The 16,576-nt window shown below is 48.2% G+C and overlaps 1 long non-coding RNA gene across 1 annotated transcript; it reads left to right on the top strand.

Moving 5' to 3' along the window:
• Nucleotides 1–241: 241 nt before the first annotated feature.
• LOC125147979 (uncharacterized) lies at nt 242–2,141 on the top strand. Its single transcript, XR_007145371.1, has 2 exons — nt 242–1,129; nt 1,683–2,141. It is a non-coding gene; the product is annotated as an uncharacterized LOC125147979 (long non-coding RNA).
• The last annotated feature ends 14,435 nt before the right edge of the window (nt 2,142–16,576 follow it).

The following is a 16,576-nucleotide window of genomic DNA, read 5'->3' as shown; positions in this document are numbered from 1 at the left end:
GCACAAAGCCTCTGAAGACGGAATTCTGGTTCCTGCCCGCAAGAATGGGCCTCCTGAAGCTGTGACTTCTTCCTCCAGCTCCTCCTCCTCCCTCTTAGGAGAAGTCACCTGTGGTGGTGGTGGCGGGGGGGGGGGGGGGGGGGGGAGGCGCTCAGCTGACCTTTCTGACCCTCATTGTCCTGTCCTGGGACAATGAGAACTCCTGGGGCCTTCGTGTTGTGATGGGCAGGTGGGCGGAGGCTGCATCCTTCATTTGGGGACTTTGGCCCCTGTTGTGGGCCGGAACCCATGCTAGGTTTCCTGTCCCCAGCTGAGAAGGACCCCACGGGAGCTCACAGTGCAAGGGGAGGGGGGCAGGCATGTGAACGAGGCAGAAAAAGTCCACGAGCTGACAGAACGGCATCACGCCCACAGGTGCCGAGCCACGCCAAGCAGGTGGGACGTGGTTTCTGAAGCGTGGCCCAGAGACACAGGACCTGGAAGGGCAGTAGGTCTGGGGAAGAGACAGGGGAGTGGCTCGCAAAAGCAGGATGAGGCACGGGCCTCTGCGGCTGCTGAACATGATGGTGACCGGGAACTGGCAGGACCCAGAGGGGAGACAGTGAAGCCAGAGGAAGAGGAAGGGCCCAGAAAGAAGGGAACGCGGAGGGACGTGCTGAATATGCCCTGGGCACCTTAGCCAGACACCCTGCTGAGGAGCGTTCCTTTAATCCTGCAAACATCTCTCCGAGCTGGGTATTAGAGTCCCCCCTCCCCAAACAGGAAGGTGAGGCCCAGAGGGCATCAGTGACTCGCCCAGTTCTGGGGCTGCAAGTCTCCAACCATCCCCTGGCCCTGCCTGCCTATCCCCCGGCCAAGCAGGAGGAGAGCCCCGTGCCTTTGCAGAGCGAGCGCAGCCTTGCAGAGACTCCCCTGCAGGGTGACGCGATGCAGACCTCCGCTGCCTCACATGACTTGTACATATTTTCATGGATTTGCTTATTTTAACTCGGCCCAGAACTTCAAGGGAGCATCATTCCTGGAGGATTTGTTCATCGATGTGTCACGGTCTAGCGACTGAGGCCACGAGCGAGAAGGAAAGGGGCAGGTTCAGAGGCCCAAACATCCGTCCTCTCCGTGTCTTGTCAAGGTGGGGAGCGGGGAGCCCCGTGGCCCTTGGCTGCCCTTCGTCTGGGGTGGGAGAAGGGCCAGCGGGAGGTAAGCCACAGCAGGGAAAGTGCTCCGGCGGCTCGGCCCTACGGCAGCACCGGTGGCTGCGCCATATTCCCAGGTCGTCTGGCCACCCCAGGCGCAGGCGGCTGCCAGGTGCTGCCCCCTGTCCCACGCTGGGTACACCCCACAGAACACACAAGTCGCTGTCACTGTAAGGATGAGGAGGCAGGGGCGCAGAGCAAGTGCTACTTGCCAGGCAGCTTGAGAGCAGTGTTCCTCCAGTGACCTACTGGAGGTCACAGCGTCTCACACCCTTCACTCAGTCCCGACAGCGACAGCGGTGCTTGGGCCTCTTAGCCAAGTCTTTGTTTGAAGCCCGATTCTTCTCAGGGGGTGTTTTTTTCTCGTCCCCCCGCCCCCGCTTTTTCTTTAGACCTCAGGGGCTGGGGTGGGAGACCGAAGGTGGAGATGTGCTGTTTTGCACAACCAACTTGCCTGCACATCATCCAAACACCGAGTTCCGTTCACAGAGGAAGTGAGAGGTGTCCGATTCGGTCACGCAGAACGCAGCTGGGCTGCCTGAAACCCAACGCAGCGGCTACTCTGAAGGAGGTGTCGTCCCCGTCCCGGTAAGGGGCTGAGTCACAGCAGACGCCACTCCCACGTCAAAAATACCGGGCCATTGTCCCGGGGAGCTCGGCCCCTCACGCAGGTCATTTCCGACCCACTCCCTGGAATCACATTAAAGGAAAGAGAAGGAAAGGAAAAGCAGCAGAAACCAGGATTGGCGAAGCAGGCCGAGGAAGAGGAGAGCTGGACAGTCAGATCCGCCCCCGAAGGTGGGACCCCACCACGCCCTGGGTCCTCTTAGCCTGGGTCACACCGGGGCCCCGGGGCCCCGGAGCCAATCTCGGTTGTGTGGCGTCCAAAGACTTAAAGTTTGGGGGCATTGCTTACTAAAAAGAATACAAAATTCTGAAAACAAAGTACAAAAGTGAGTATTTATTTAGATGGGAGGGCCGGGGAGCACGGGAAACTGCTGACACTCCACAGATTCGGGTCTGTGTCCTCAGAGACCTCCTTCGCTAGGTTACCAGAAATGCAGACGTAGAAACGCTTCCTGTTTGTAACCTGCACGCCTTCCCTGCCTGGAACCCTCCCAGCCTCTCCCCGGTCTGGGGGCCCTAGAAGCCAGTGTCTTGTCAGCTTTACAGAAAGCACACCTCTGATGAGACCTCAGTCGACAATCTGAGGATTTTAAGAGCTGTGGGCACACAGACCTCCCCCAGCACAGGTGTTCCTGACCGTTTTGGGTGTCCTGGTTTCCTTTGCGAATTAAACAACAGCTGTGGACCTTCCCCAGAAAAATGCATAATACTCACGCCCACTAAATTTTGCATCTAATTCCAGGGATTCTTGGACCCCCTTAAAGCTTACCCCAGGTAGGGATCCCCTGACCTACTGCAACCCATCCGTTCAACAGGTGGGGCAACGAATTCCCAGAGTGGGGAGTGACTTGCTCAAAGGTCACACACAGTCAGCGGGGGGCGGGGCGGGGGGGGGGGGGGACAGAGTCAGGACTCAAATCCAACCCCCCCCCCCAACTCCATCCCCTCCTGCACTGTCACAGCCTTGCTCCCAGGGCTGGACGGAGAATGGGGCCTCCAGGGAAGTGTCCTTTCCTTGTCTTTGGTGTCTATCCTAGACGTGTATTTTTGCCCAGTGTAGTTCAGACAGGGCAGGAGTGATGGCGTTGAAACAAACACGGACAGGAGGAAAAATGTTGCGTGGTCTGGGTTTAAACGCAGTGAGGAATTGAAAGTTGGGAGAGAGGGAGAAACAGTAAGTAAACAACTCCTGAATCTCCCGAGAGAGAGCACCGTCTGTCTGTGCTGCTATGTTTGGTGCCTGGAGACCCGAGCCCTGGGGGGAGGTCCCAGCAGGAGTCACATCAGACTGGGCCCTGCCTGAGCCCCGTCCCCTTCCTGTGCTGCTCTCTCCCCTTGTACTCAACTTGGGTCATTGGTGGCTTCTTGGTGGCCTGAGCTCTGTGCTTTGCAGGGGTGGTTTCTTCCCCCTGCGTCACTCTCCTCTCTGCCAGTCACCACTGACACTTCCTCTGAGCCCCCAGCTAACTTAGGTCTCTCAGCACCTCCCCTCTCTGCACCTGGTTCACCTCTTTCAGAGCACATAGTGGCCTTTACGGTTCTGTATTTATCTGCTTCGGGGCTGTGTCCCCCCCCCCCCCCCCCCCCGCCAACCAGTCATTAAGCTTTGAGGGCACAGGGTCTGGGCCCTGGGCACAGGATATGAAGGTTCTCTGTAATCACATGCTGATTTCAATGGTGGTGGTGCATCTGCCATTTGGACCTGGGCATCTGCAACAAATGCCTGTGGGGCAGCTCATTCCTGAGATCCTGACCAAGCCAGCACGCAGCTGGAAGCTTCAGCTCCAGGCACAAAGGGAACAAGAGCAGGCAGTCAGTACTGTGAGTGGTGCCCAGCTCCTCACAGCAGAGGCACCAGCCAAGCAGAGGCGCACGGGGGGCTGACATACAAGCCAGGCTCTGTGTGTCTCCAAAGTGGGTCCTGGTCCTCTGCCTTTTGCTCAAGGGCCCACCTCTTCTAACTCTGAGGGTCCCCTGATCCTCAGCCAGCCAGCTCACCCACAGTTGTGCCAAGGACCGTCAGCAGAGGTCATGGGCAGATGGCTGGGAATGACATCCCCTGAGGGCTTCACCGCTCTGGGAATGATTAAGGAACTCAGAAACAGTTTTCTCTCCTGCCTTCTGGGCTCGCCTCCAGATAATGGAGCTATCTTGAGAGGGCAGCCTGTTATTCATACTCAAGTATTTTTTCTTTCATTCCATTTCATTTGGGGTTGAGTGTATTTTGAGCATATTCTTTTTTTTTTTTTTTCCAACTTGACACCTATGAGTCCATGACTGATGCTGTGTGCGATACTTCCCAAGGGCTGGGAGTCTGGACCAATTCTTTCTTCTTCTCAGTATGGGGCTGTGGGGTGAGGAGGGGAGGGATTCATGTGACAGAGAGGCACTGAGGCCCAAACTGGTCTTCTTCTACCAGGCTTGCTGCCTGGAGAGCAGGGGTTGTGGGGGGAGAGGGCGGGTACTGACTCTAGACAGTTTCTCTTCCCACTCCCACCTCCCCACCCATTGGGGGCGGAACGGCAGGAGGCCAGGGACAGATGCATTCACCTCTGCAGATGGGAACCTGCTCCAGTGTGCCCCTTGCTTGCTCTTAAACATACCCCAACAGAGCAGCTTTCTCCTTCCCCCCATCTCTGATGAAATAATCGGTATGAAAATTTGTGTCTCCTGATTAGATGCCAGATACTTCCATTTTCTTGCACCAATCACCTTTGCAGGGGGTAAGAAATAAGCCACAATAGGATGTTTAGGCCGCTGAGCAAAGCTGATTGGTGCGGATGGGTCGGGGTGCAGTGTTGGAGCTAGCTGACTTGCCGTCCTTCTCCAGTTAATCACAATGCGGCTTGCAGCGGAGTCCTGAAGCTTTGGTGGATGTAAGACATCCTCAAGGCCAAGATGACTAGTCTCTGGGAGTCACGACAGGACCTGCAGCCTCCTCCTTTCCTTACTCAGCTGGTGACTCTGTCTTTGATCACTGCATCATGGCTTTAGCACTTTGTCTTTGTTCCGGAAAAACCTTTACATTTGCCCTGTCATAGCTTCCCTGACCTCCCCAGGCCAATGCATCAAGAGAGAGTCACCATAGTGTTTCTGCTCCTAGTGAGTGGCAAGGTGTGTAGGTTGTCAGGAAAATTGTCAGATATGCCCAAGCAGAAAGAAACAGCGGGCTCTTACCGAGCACCAGGCCTACATCACGGTGGGGCTCCATACATTCTTGTCAAATGAATTAAGGATTCCTAAGGGTGTGGGAAGCAATATGGGGGAGGTTTTACACACGGCCTCTGGCAGGTACTACCCAGCACTGAGCCCTAGTTCTGCCCCCATGCTAGCTGGGCATGCTTGGGCATGCTACTTGATCTCTCTGTCCTATTTCCTCATCTATAAAATAGGGATTATGGTGATAATGATGATGATGATGATAACAATAGTAACTGTTGTTAGGTATAAAGCAGTTAAAATACTGCCTGCTCATAACAGGTACCAGATAAGTGTTTGCTATTATTATTAAGACTAGAAATGTAGTTATTCCAAGGAATTGAATGTTACTTTTGCTTTTTAAATTTTTTTTTTAAAGTTTATTTATTTGGGGGGGGGTAAGGGGCAGAGAAAGAGGGAGAGAGGAATCCTAAGCAGGTGTCCCGAATATTACTTTAACCAGAAGCTATGGATTTCCTTATCTTGCAGGCAATCTCTGCCCCCACAAGCTCCTCCCCCACACATGGAACCATATATTGCAAGGGTCGGCAAGCTTCTTCTGTAAAGGGTCAAACAGTAGTTTAGACTTCACAGGTCACACATTTATGTCACAACTACTCACCCGTGCTGTTGTAGCATAGAAACAGCCATAGACAATATGTAAATGAATAAGCCAGGGTGTTCTAATAAAACTTTATTTACAAAAATAGAAGGCAGGCCACATTTAGCCCACAGACCACAAATTGCCAACCCCCAATCTACTGGGATTCTATCATTTTACAAGAAACTGTAAAATGAATTCTACCTCTTCTAAGAAAACTGCCTGGATCCCTGCTATGAGATTTCACCTTCCTCTTCCTGAATTTCCAAAACATTGGGTCTGAAGGGAGCTTAGTATCATGGAAAGAATAAGTAGGAAATCTGGGTTTAAGCTCTGCCCTACTGCATGACTTTGAGTAAGCGAGGCACTTAATATCTGTGAAGCCTCAGTTTACTCACCTGCCAAACAGGTATAAAGTATGTAAATATAATATAAATAATATTAAAATATAAAACATAAAATATTTTGCACACCTTACAGTGTGGCGTGAAGACCAAACAGTGTGCGTGGATGTGATTTGCAAACGGTAAAACACTACATAATGGAAGCGGGTCTGCATGTGTCCCTTACGCTTAGGACAGTGCTGCACCAGATCCCAGCAGTGGTATTAAGTACAGATTTTTATAACACACATATTGGTATGTGTCTATATCTGTATTGATCTTCTCAGGCAGATGGAGAACTCAGGGGACACAGGCCCAGGAGAGAGAGGACAGCATTCTTGGGTAGAAGCTACAGAATGCTTGTCAACTTGAGATATAGGTTGGGGTCGAGTGCAGCAGGTCTAGATTGCCATGACAGGCTGGAAAGGGAGGAAGGCTTCTACAGGCATCTATGGCTAGAAACCTGTATTAGCGTCTTGGGGCTGATGCAACAAATTACCACAAGCTTGGTGGCTTAAAGCAACAGAAATATATTTTCTCACAGCGCTGGAAGCCAGAAGTCTGAAATCCACGTGTTCGCAGGGCCGTGCTCCTTACAAAGGTTGTAGGGAAGAATTTGTTTCTTGCTTCTTCTGGTTTCTCGTGGTTGCTGACATTCCTTGGCTTATAGACACATTACTCCAATCTTTGCTTCCATCTTCACATTGCCTTCCATGCTTCTTTGTGTCTTTTATTTCTCCTGTCTCTTATAAGGATGCTTGTTACTTGATTTAGAACCTGCCTGGATAATCCAGGATGATCTTACCTCAAGATCCTTAATTACATCTGCAAAGGATTTTTTGTTTTTTTTTTTTCTAAATGAGGTCACACTCACAAGCTCCGAGGAGTTCGATGTGACATATCTTTTAGGGTCACCATTCAACCCACTATAGAATCTTATTATTTTCACTTAACTTTTTATCTGAAGTATTTCCCATGTCATTGAACGGTCTTCCAAAAACATTATTTTGATGGCTGATAAGATCCCATAATGTGCATATAGCAAAATTAGTTCATTTCCTCTTGCTAGACGTTTATATTGCTCATGATTTTCCACTGGCATAATAAGGATGCAGTGCATGGGCCTTGGAGTCAGATTCTGATTCTTTCATTTACCAAGGATGTAATAATAGTCAAGTTCCATAAAATTTTCTGGCCTCAGTGTCTCATTTGTGAAATGAAGATCATAATAGTTATCTCATGGGGTGACTCAGAGGATCATAGGAATGAATGTATATAAAGTGGCCAGCAGTCGAGGTTTGGCACACATAAGTGCTTAGCAGTTTAGTAAATTGCAGACACTTTTGTTTTATTCATATTGATGGCATGTCAGTTAATTTACTTAGGATGGATTTATAGAAGTACTATTCCCAAGTCAAGGGATGTAGACATTTTTAAGACTCTTGGTTCACATTGTCAAATTGCATTCCAGAAAAAGCATCTGCAAAGACACTCAGCCTTACCTAATCCTACACAGTAACTACTCTCTCTGGACTGTGATGGCCGGCTAAATCAATGGACAAGAATTTTACAAGTACCTGTTATGGAACCAGGGTTAAGGGACCCACAGGGATAAGGTGGGCAGGGGATGCTTCAAGAAGGAACGTCTTCCCAGAAGTGGACCTTGAAAAAGGAGCAAGTACTAGAGGAGAAGTAGTAGTCGGGCATGGAGGCTTGCACCTCACTGCTCTCAGATGTCTCATGAAGGGCAGAAGTGGAAAAGGCTGGAGAGACTCCCCTGTGAAAGACTAGGACAGTCTTGAGCACTGGCCTGGCAAGGGAGGTCAAATTTTTTTTTCTTTTGCTTTAGAAAACTAGAAATTCATAAAAATTTTTGAGCAGGGAAAGGCTAATGAAAGGCATTTAGAAAGAGTACAAGGGTCTAGATGGATCAGGCCTGGAGCCAAAAGGCCAGCCACAATTGGAGCTATAAATCTTATCCTGTGTCAGAAGCAAGATACGGTAGCATGACTTGGTGGCAGGGCTCACGCTACTTAGCACATGGAGTTCTGAGCCTCCAGCCACCATCTCCTCCAAATGTCCAACACCGAATCTTCAAGAAGCTCCAAGCTTCTTTGAGCGGCTGCCATTGTTTCCTGGGGCTCTGGGATGAATGGCTCCTAGTTGCTATGGTTCTGGGAGGTATTAACCTGATATTTTATTATTAACTGTACAGGCCGTAAGTGTCTTTGAACCACTGACTCTTCCAGGAATTTCTTCTCTTCCACTATGATGTCCTCCCCAGGGTAGGGAAAATACTTGATGACTGACCAGCTCTATGTCCCCTTTGGTGATTAATATGCCTCTCTGGTCAGGATAGGGGTGTGCAGGAGGAGGAGACCTCCTCACACTTTGGGCCTGACCACAATGACATACTCTAGTCCATGGTGGCAGGAACTGAAGGAGGGAAAAGTATATGAAGGACCCGGAAGGGACTGTGGGGAGACTTCTGTGTAAGCAGAGAACACTTCTTCCAACCCAACAACTCATAGTTCAGGCTGCTATAACAGATTACCATGGACTAGGGGGCTTAAACAACACATGTTTATTTCTCAAGTTTCTAGAGGCTAGAAACTCAAAAGCAGAGGCCAGCATGGTCAGGTTCTGGTGAAAACCCTTTTCCATGCTGCAAACATCCAACTTCTCACTGAATCCTCACATGGTGGAAAGAGAGTGAGCTAGCACTCTGGGATCTCTTTTACAAGGGCACTGATCCTATTCATGCACCCCTTATGGTATGCCCTTGGACCCTGTGTCTGTGTGGTCTTTCCCCTGAAATTCTCCTCCCTGCCATCTCAGTCTTTTCATTCGTTCACTCTCGTGACCTAATTACTTCACAAAAGCCCCACCTCTTAAAACCATCACATTGAGGGTTAGGATTTCAACATATGAATTTGGGTGAGGAGACACAAATATGCTATCCTTTAACACCAACCATGAGGCACACTCCTGTGTCACAGGCTCAGGGGGTAGAAGTAAGAGGTTGGTTCATTTAAAGTCTTCACAGAACACAGAAAAAGCCATTTCTCTAATCTCTTCCCATTCTTGTAAATGAGACCTCACAACACACTCCCTACCCAGACAGGCACAGCGACTGTCCTGGGACACAGATAGGCCCATCAGAGGCTGCCACCTGGTGACCCATGCCCTGGGGCTTTCCTGGGCTTCAGTGCAGGGGGAAAGAGTGACATCCACTGACTCTGAGCTCAGGGAGCCTGGTGAGTCATCACAGTTAGAGGGGTTTGACCCCCTCAGAATGCAGAGTTGGCACAGGGCCACCAATGAGGGGCTGGGGTCAGAGCAGGCTCAGCACCCAGAAAGAAGCCCCTCCCCCACTATGTTAGGCTTCCAAAAGGTGGTCTGTCCTTCTTGAAGGTGATTTGCACCAATGGAGATGGTTTCGATTTGCTATTACTTGGCACATCCCTCTTTTATTTAAAAATAGCAAAGTTCCTGAATGGGTCAGAAAATCTATAGATGCATTTAAACCTCAAACAAAAACAATTCAGGTAAAACCAGAAACATTTAGAAAAACTTTTCCTGGGAAGACTGCTCACCCTATACCATTAAATAGAAGTGCTGCTGAAGACCAGAGTTGAGGTACAAAAAAGAGAGAACCCAAGGAAGATGTCACTAAACGGCTTTCATTCCAAGAGGGAATAGAGTGAGGGGTTTGCACAGAGCAGGGAAGGTGAGGAAAGCTTACCAGAGGGAATGCAAAAGGGGACTTACTGGGGTCAAGTAAAAGGGCCCACAGAAGCTGGGAAATCCTCTTCCACCCCCACACAGTAGGCTGTTGGGACCCAGTGCTAGGGAAAGAACCTGTTCCGAGGTGACTTCGGGAAGCCAGCACATTCTCGGAGGCTGGGATTTATGAATGAACGAGACTCCCCATGGTACTGTCATGCGCCCCTTGCAGTATTCCCTTGGACCCTGTGTCTGTGCGGTCTTTCCCCTGAAATTCGCCTCCCTGCCATCTCCGTCTTTTCATTCATTCACGCACTCACTGATCAACATGTAATGAGCACTCAAATTGTGCTCTTTTGGAGCTGGAGATAAACTATGAACACAACAAACTGAATAACTGTCCTCCCTGAGCTCACGTTTGGGAGGTGGTGGAGTTGGGCAGGTGTTGGGGTGAGGGAGGAACGCAGACAGGTAATTACTGCAAGACAATCAAGGCAAATGCCGTGAAGCAGAAATACAGGGTGTTTGGGGCTCAGTCAGTTAAGCGTCCGACTTCGGCTCAGGTCATGATCTCATGGTTGTGGGTTCAAGCCTCGCATCGGACTGTCTGCTGTCAGCAGGGAGCCCACTTCGGATCTTCTGTGCCCCTCTCTCTCTGCCCGTGGCCCACTGTGCTCTCTCAAAAATAAATAAATAGTTTTTTTTAAGTTTTTTAAGAAGACATACAGGGTGTTTTGAGCATGTGATGGGATCCATCTTAGTCTGGGGCTGTCAGGAAGCCTCAGGACTTTCCTGAGGAATTCACATTTGGGCAGAGCACTGGAGGTAGAGTGTGAGTTAACTAGGAGGGAGCTGGAAGTCATGGCTGGAAGAGGAGCCAAAGTGTGTGCAGACTCAGAGGAGGGTTGCTTATTTGGGGACATGGAACACAGACTGGGAGAGTGGGAGTCTGTGTGTGGCTCAGGGAAGCAGGAGAAGCATGGGAGGGGGCATACACTCAAGACTGAGTCATTCCTCAGTGACTGCTTATTTCAGAAAGAGAAAGGAGAGAATTAAGGTGATAAGAGTGAAAGCGTTAATGTGTTACCCACTAGCTGAAGGTCATTCAGAGGTCTGTGAAAGGCAACAGGGAGTAGTAGGGACTGTGGAAAACTCCAGGATTACATACATACACATACATACACACATATACACATAGACTGTACTCAAAGACATTTACATTTAAAATATGTTAAAACCTGTTACTGGCCAAACAAAGCAAAATCTGAGGGTCAACACAGTTTTGGGTGCACGTTGGCTGGAAATAAGGAATGTGGAGGAGGGAGCTGGGAACTGCTTGTCCAAGAGCTAGAAAAAGAGCCAAAAGAGCCCCTCTGGTCCTGTGACTCCCCTGTGGCTGTCAGATGGTCTTCTCTGTGCCCACGCTCCTTGTGGCCCCTCCGGCTTGCCTCCCAGGGCTCACCTACTCCACAGTCACCCCATTCTCTCCAGAAGTAGGGTCGAGGGTGGGATAGTACCATTGACTTATGAATGGTGGGGTGGGGAAAGGGCTCCGAGCAGCTATCCGTAGCTCAGGAGGGCCTGGCTATGGGTTACAAGCCCTACTGGGTTCCCCTGGGCTTAGTGAGACTGGCAAGCTACGGCATGAAGATTTGAGGGTGAGGTAGAGAAGGGAAAAAAAAACAGATGATGCAGAAAGGAGTTGTTGTAGCAGATGTATCACCTGAGAAGATAAGACCAGAGAACTTACACACTTATCAGTTATTCTAGCATTAATTTCCTAGCCCAATTTTGGGTCATTTGCATCTCATAATTGGCTCTTTCAAAACTTGAAGGCAGGGAGCTTATTTGGCAACCTCCTCCACTTTCCCTTTGTGACAGGAGAAGCATGGCTGAGCTTATTTTAAATGTAATCACGTTTGATCAAAAACCCCCCACAATGATTGGTTTTTCCCTTCTTTGCTCTGATTTCAATGACCTTGCACGTATTGGGTTTTTTTTCTGCATTTAATCTCTTCTCAGGTGTGCAGAGGGAAGATGCCTTTGTGTTTGCTTTCCCTACAATTCTGATTAAGAACTACTTTAATGTTGCTAGACCTTTGTGAGGCAAACCTCTTTACAAGACAGGAGGAAGAGCTATCTCACTGAAAGAGAAACACTTTTAAAGGCCATTTCTTTTTTTTTTTTTTTTCAACGTTTATTTATTTTTGGGACAGAGAGAGACAGAGCATGAACGGGGGAGGGGCAGAGAGAGAGGGAGACACAGAATCGGAAACAGGCTCCAGGCTCTGAGCCATCAGCCCAGAGCCTGACGCGGGGCTCGAACTCACGGACCGCGAGATCGTGACCTGGCTGAAGTCGGACGCTTAACCGACTGCGCCACCCAGGCGCCCCTAAAGGCCATTTCAATATGCAAACATTTCTCTCGCCACACACATGCATCTAATTGCTTGTTTCTAAAACAAAATGCGGAGACATTTCCTGAAGGAAACTCAGCTGAGCCAGAATTTTGAAATGACAGGTTCATGAACAGCAAGTCGCTAAATGCAGTGAAAATTTGTGGCTTCTTGATGGCCCAATGTTCATTTCACTTAATGCCAGAATAGCACTGAGTTTATGTTCAGGGATTTACTTTTTCTCAGTCCATTGGATTCTAGTGGAGTTGACTTTGTCTTAAGTCCCCCCAAATTGTTACATCTGGGCTGAGACAACCAGAGAATCACATTCTCTGGCTGGTTCAGGGATGGCCACCTGACCAAAGACTGGCCAATTAGGGTCAAGAAGACTCAACTTGGGACAGGTTTCAGCCACGAGGGACGAAGATTCTTTCCCTTTCCTGCTGTACCAAAACCTGAAAGGACATGAGGCGTGAGCTGCCATGGCCATCTTGTCTCCACAACAAGAAGACTTATGAGAGCCAATATGTCAGAAGGCAGAGCCAGGAAAAGAAATCCTATCCTTGTGACATTGCTTGAGCGTTTGAATCTCATAGTGCCTGAAGCCAGCCTACCCCACAGACTTCTACACGATACAGTACATTTTCAGTTTTTCCTGGAGTCTGTCTGAATCAGGTCTTCTCAGTCTTCTGGGTATCATCTGTCCAAACATAAAGCAATATGGCTGGTTCCAGTATATGATTCCAGTGAAATCTGTCCCATTACTTTATAGTCACATCTTATTGTTGCTGTATAATGCTTTCAACTTCTTGAAGCATCTTGACCAATGTGTTATTGCATTTCATCCAGGCCATCCTTATGGGAATTTTCCCACATCACCTCCATATACTAAGCCTCTCCCCCAAGATGATCTGCTAGTACAAAGAAGAGCCCCGATTTCCCCGTAGGCCCACAGAAGATCCTCTCTGCCCACATCCTCTTTTCTTGAAAGAAAAAGTTAAACATTTTAATAACTACCCAAGGAAACCCAGTCTTGGGAAGGGTGATTAAACAGGAGGTTCTTTTTCACCGCAGTCTCATAATAGACAAATCCCAAGTGTCCAGCCATTAGCACCTCTATATCATGAGTAGTAAGAAACCTTTGACAAGGCAGACCTAAATGTCCAATTGCCAAAAAAATACAGGTGACAAGGCCAACTTTGTGTGTAGTATGCCATGTTTGAGGTTTTAAAAAATTGCTGAGAGGGAGTTGATTTTGGGGGTGCTGGAAGATGTGGTTAAGGAGTGGCATTGTAGGAGCCTACAGCTGGGAAGGAAACGAGGTGACTGCTTGTCTTCTGGAGGAAAAGGCAGATCCCTGGTTCTCTGCATTCTCTCAATGTCTTAACATTTTCATTACGTGTTTTCTACCCAGTCATCGATCTGGGCTATGTCTGCGGAGGCCAGGGCCAGGATGGCCTCATTCTCTAATGCTTCTGGGATTAACCTTATTTTGCACAATGGGTATATGGCTTGAAACCCCATGTGAGAAAAAACAATGAAAAATACACCAAGCTCGAGGCACCTGGCTGACTCAGTTGGTGGAGCATGCGTTCTCAGGGTTCTGGCTTCGAGCACCATGCTGGGTATAGAGATTACTTAAAAATAAAAATCTTTAAAAAAATGTACCAAGCTCAAGGGGCAGGAACAGAGGAGTGAAGGCTGTAAGAACCTAGGCATTTCATGGGCCTTGTGCCTTCCCCAGGCCCCCGAGGAGGTGGCACCAGGAACACAGGGTCCATAGCAGGGACCAGGAGCCAGGGAAACACTTTGAGAGGGGCAGGTATTCAGCCTATGAGGAGCAGGAGGGACGTATGAATCAACCGAACAAGCACGTATGATTATTCAAGAACCAGCAGGCCAAATGTTCTCAACAGCAGCAACAAGAACAATCACAGCAATGCCCAGGGGAGTGCAGGACTCCTCTCATCCAAGACCCTTTCAGGGACACTCTCTCACCCCCAAGATGTCTGGGAATCAAGTAGACATGGGCTCTGCAGACAGGACTAACTCCAGCACTAGGAAGCTACTGAATTTACAGGAGAGTCTGACCCTGGAGTGTCTTATGTCTGAATGGATGGATGGTACAGTCTGTGAGCCTCATTGATGTCATTGTCAGAAGCTGTGGCTCAATGGTCTTTGCTGCTGTCAACTATTCCATAGTGTGAATGGCACACCATCTGTTTATCCAGTCCACTATTGGCGGTCATCTGGCTTATTTTCACTTTACAACCATCACAAATCATGCTGCTTTCTTCATTGGGTTTGTACCATGTTTTCAGTTCCTAGGACTGGGGCTTGGAGTAGAATTGCTGTTCATGGGTCAAGCTTTTTATGTTCAGCTTCAGAGGATGCTGTCAGTGTTCCAAAGGCAAGGCTCTGAGGAGTTTGTCTTCGCACCAGAAAGCCCCTGATGCTCGGTGTCCTCACCAACATTTGGGATTATGACACTTCTTTCTGTCAATCAAAAATTTTAATCTCTATTAATAATCTGTGGCTTTTGCTGTGGTTTTAATATTCATTTCCCTGCTGATAGTGAGGTGGGGCACACCTCAGTTGTTCACCAGGCATTAGGATTTCTCATGTAATGTATTCATTTCTTGGCCCATTTTTTTTTTTTTTTTTTTTTTTTTTTAACGTTTATTTATTTTTGGGACAGAGAGAGACAGAGCATGAACGGGGGAGGGGCAGAGAGAGAGGAAGACACAGAATCGGAAGCAGGCTCCAGGCTCTGAGCCATCAGCCCAGAGCCTGACGCGGGGCTCGAACTCACGGACCGCGAGATCGTGACCTGAGCTGAAGTCAGACGCTCAACCGACTGAGCCACCCAGGCGCCCCTCTTGGCCCATTTTTATTTGAATTGATTCTTAAAGCTCCCTTAACCATTAGTAGGCTGCAAACATCCCCCCCGCCCCCCCATCATGTGGCTTGTTTTTTCATCCTTTGTGTGTCTTTTCATGAATAGAATTTCTTGGCTTCAGTGTTGTTTATTTAATTGTTTCTCAAACTATCTGTGGGTGATGGAACAATTTTTTCCCCATTTCCATCAGTGGCAGATTGATAGGTTCTGAAATAAAGTCTGATTATTAATGTAGAGGAAAATTTTTAAAAAATAAGAAAAATACTTTGACTTTTAATACTCCTTATTAGGTTTTCTTCAAGTGAGGCACCTATATTGAGCCAGACACATTCAGACACTCAACAGATGCTTTCAAATCTAAGATGGAGAGGATAAAGACATCTCACAGGCTAGGGATGCTGGAAATGGCATGTGACAGAAAAGAATATTGAACTTCCAGACATGACAAAGAGGAACACAAAAAAACCAATATAATGACAAAATGTCCTCAAGCACAAAAGTCTCAAAACAATTGGATTAAGAATGGAATACATTCTTCCCTAGCATATTTCTTGCCATATGAATGGTCTACCAGAATCAAAAACAGGGAACATAGTGATCTAACTCATTTACATGCCATTACCAAGAATGTTCTAGGGGTTTATCATTTTGAGGAAGAACTCTGCTAGCGTCAGAGTTTGGAAATGAAAGCAAATTAATTTTAGATGTGAAAAAGATGTGTTTGTGTTGAGTGTATGTATTAAATATCTGGGGGTGAGTTGAGTATGGTGTATAAGTGTGTTTATATGTTGAATGCGTGTTGAGTGTGTGTGTGCATGCCTGCAGGTATGCCCACAGTAGGAAGGTGTGTGGCAAGGACACCAGGAGGAGAAAAACACACCTGCTTTAGGTCACATGTATCGCATCAGAAAACCAAAGGGCTGCTTCCAGAGACTGATTTCTTTTGTGTAATTTGCAACTTGGCCCAAATGAAACAACAGAGCAGCTATTATTTATTTGGAGGGGATTACTTTCAGTAGTCTGGAAAAGCATGGAGGACACAGGGCCAGTGTCTGTCCTCAGCCCACATGGTAATCTCATGGTTGGAAGCTTCTTAGTCATCTCTTTCTTCAGTGGGACTTACAGCCCACTTCTCCCTTTCAAGTGAAAAGCTAATCCTTAATTATCCAGAAAGAATCACAGAATGGGATGCAATTCACCTAGAAAGTGGGGGGGGGGGTAGAGGGAGGGGTGAAGACAACAAATATACCATTAAGAAATCGGTTTGTGGGCTCTCATTCAGTTACCTATGTGACAGGTATAATCTAGACGCTCAATAGGCTGTAAGCTCTTCAAGACCTGCGACTTTTAATTTGCCTCCCTATCCAGCCACCTCCCCCTCTTTCTCACATTCGGCACTGTGAAGATCTTAATAATAACAGTGATAATAGCTAACACTGAGCACCTGCTCTGTGCCAAGTGCCATGCGGAAGCTTCACTGCAGTTGACAAGGGGCCATATGCTTTGGCGAAGAAGACTTTGCCTTCTCAGCTCATACTCCTCCCTCTCTGGGC

This window comes from Prionailurus viverrinus, chromosome D2 (genome assembly GCF_022837055.1).
Source record: "Prionailurus viverrinus isolate Anna chromosome D2, UM_Priviv_1.0, whole genome shotgun sequence".
In the NCBI taxonomy this organism is placed as follows: Eukaryota; Metazoa; Chordata; class Mammalia; order Carnivora; family Felidae; genus Prionailurus; species Prionailurus viverrinus.
Note: the sequence above shows the minus strand (reverse complement) of the source record. Positions and strands in the feature narration are given on the sequence as shown.